Source organism: Herpailurus yagouaroundi, unplaced genomic scaffold, assembly GCF_014898765.1.
Source record: "Herpailurus yagouaroundi ecotype Mexico unplaced genomic scaffold, PumYag 182, whole genome shotgun sequence".
Taxonomy (NCBI): domain Eukaryota; kingdom Metazoa; phylum Chordata; class Mammalia; order Carnivora; family Felidae; genus Herpailurus; species Herpailurus yagouaroundi.
This window is the reverse complement of record NW_024412413.1, coordinates 9,482,811-9,485,557: the sequence shown is the minus strand read 5'-3', so window position 1 is coordinate 9,485,557 and position 2,747 is coordinate 9,482,811.

Here is a 2,747-nt window from a genome sequence, read left to right as displayed (position 1 = left end):
CCTCCCCGCTTTCCCCGGGGGGCCAGCGGGTGTGAGGGGGGCAGAACAAGAGTGCTTTGAGGCAGCCCTATCTCCGGAGGGAAGTGGAGGAGATAATACAGCTTCTCACTTTCCCAGCCCGTCCCAGACGGAGATAACCCAGGGGAGACGGGGTGCCGGAGGCCGACGAGGAGCGAGGCCCCCCCCCGCACCGCGCCCCCCCCCCCCCCCCCCCCCCCCCGCCCGGGTCCCCCCACGATCCCACTATCACAAACTCCAGGCTGAAATCTGAGGAGTCGCTCGGAAGAACCGCCTGAGACAGACGACGATAAGCCGGCCAGTGCTGGTGGGGAGGGGGACAAGGCTCCAGTGTCCCCTGGGAAATGACCCATAGGCTGCAGCCACCCTTCCCCAAGGCTGCTTCGACCCAGGCCCCGCCAGGGAGCCCACCCTGACCCACCCCACGCTCTCCAGAGCCGCCCTAGACAGAGCTCCTTCCAAAGGCCCATCGAAGAACCTGGAACCAGAGAAGGTGGGGGTGTTGCCCAGGTCACAGTGAGGACTTCAGCCCAGATCCCCCCGCCGCTGCAAGTTTCTCTTCAGCACACCGGACCGCCTTCTCGAATACCGGTCAGATACTGGGGGGAAGGGGCGGGGTGCGGGGTGCCGAGCACCAGGTCTAAGTTCTAGAAGGTCAGGTGGGGAAAAGAGGAAGGAGCTTCACGGTGGGGAGGGAACCCAGACCTGGGAGCAGGACACCGGGTCTCGGCCCCCAGGTCTGCAGCTAACTCACTGGGACCCCTTGATCCAGTCCCTGCGCCTCTCCAAGCCTCAGTTTCCCCATGCAGAAACAGAGATTATAACGATTTTGCCATACGAGTGTTGCATAGGGAATTGAGAGACTCCACTTGTTCGAGCGCCTTGGGGCGGCGCCTGGACCCTGGCAAACACTCTAAGGAATTGACGTGATTCTGCGTTTTCTTCTCCTGCTCAAACAGAGCACTGTGGGGGGCAGGGCAGCCCCGGTCCCAGGCTTCCGCGTCCACCCTCTCGGCAAGTCTGCTGAGCCAGTGACCGTCCTGTGGTCGGCACGTCCATCCAGAAGGCACAGCTGGCCGGCCCAGGGCTGGGGGAACAACTGATGGATGAATGCGTGAGCGCCGGAGCCGATCCGCCCCGTTGCTTGCCAGAGGAGGGGCTCTCAGCCCGGCTTCCTCCCCAGCCTGACCCTCCTCTTCCCCCGTTTTAGCTTCCTGCGTCACCCCCGCCCCCAGGTGGAAGCAACAGGTGGACAGCGGAGAGGAGCGCTCAGCCAAGAGACAAATGTGCTGCTTCCCACGGGCTGGCAGCCCAGGGACTGACCACCTGCTCTCCGCTCACCACCAGCCCGAGCAAGGCCTTCCCGCAGACCCACGCTTCCCGGCATTTGATGCCTAAGAGCGCGGGCTGGCGTGAGACCCAGGACACGGAGAGGCCCCTGTGCACGGAGAGCCCTTGCAGCCCAGTGACTGGAGGTGAGCCACCCCCGGAGGGGGAGGAGGGGGGTGTGGAAGCTCCAAGCCCCTCATCTTGGCTTTCAGTGAAGTCACCTGTAGCACCGGCTCTGGCTCTCACAGCAGAATGAACGTTAGCTAGGGAAACTGAGGCCCAGAGCAGGACGTGTCTTTTCCAAGGTCACAGAATGAAACAGAGGCAGACAGAAGTGGAACTCAGGGCTCAGTTCTGTGCTCCTGTAGCCCCAGGGCGGGGCTCCTAATACCTCCTCATCCCCACCGTCGCCCATGCCCTGGAACAGACACTGCTCCAAAAACGTACATGAAAGAAAGACGAACACCGTGATTCGTGAGTCACGATGTGCGCCACGAACAACATGACGCTCCGCGAACGAAGCCGGTCGCCAAGGCCACGTGCTCCGTATGGTTTCATTTATGCGAAACGTCCAGAGGAGAAGACACATCCACTCAGGGTATGCCTGTAGCTCTGGGGCCTGGGGAAAGGGTAATGAGGAGTGACTGCTGGGGGAATATTGGGTTTCTTTCCGGGACAATCTAAAAGGAGGGGGCGCCAAGGTGGCTCAGCCGGTTCAGGGTCTGACTCTTGATCTCAGCTCCTACCTTGATCCCAGGGCCGCGAGTTCAAGCCTCGTGTTGGGCTCCACACTGGGCCAGGAGCCTATTGTAAATAAATGAATGAATGAATGCCAGGCTCTGTTGTAGATGGGGGGGGCTGGGGGGGGAGGACCGCAAGGGTCCCCAAGGTCTGACCCTCCCACCCTTCCTCACTCCAGGCCTCTGTTTGCCATCTGTCAAAAGGGTTCCATCAGTGGTTTTCAAACTGCGTTTCAAGGCACCCCGGGGGCCAAGAAGAGATTTCCACCGCCCTGGAGAAAGGATGCCACTGAGGTTCCCCTGGGAACCCACCCACGTCCTGCCTCCCCTTTAGGCCTGGCCCAACCTACAGGATGCGGCTGCCAAATGTAGGTGAGGAAGAGGAAGGCGTGGGGGGTGGTGAGCAGGAATTCGCATCCTGGGGACCAGGAGATGGAAACTCCAGGTGCCTGTGGACTAGCTTCCGGCTCCAGCCTAGGGAAGAAGACTTAGCCACTGCCTCTTGGGACGCAGCTGCCTGGCTCAGAGCCCGGAGCCCTTCCCAGACGTGGTGCCAGCACTCCCTCTTCCCTTCTGGGAGGGGAGACTCTCTGGAGCCTCCTGCTCGGGGCCCCAGGTCTGCACGAGCCGTGGCTCCGGCCACCGAATCCCAGACACTTT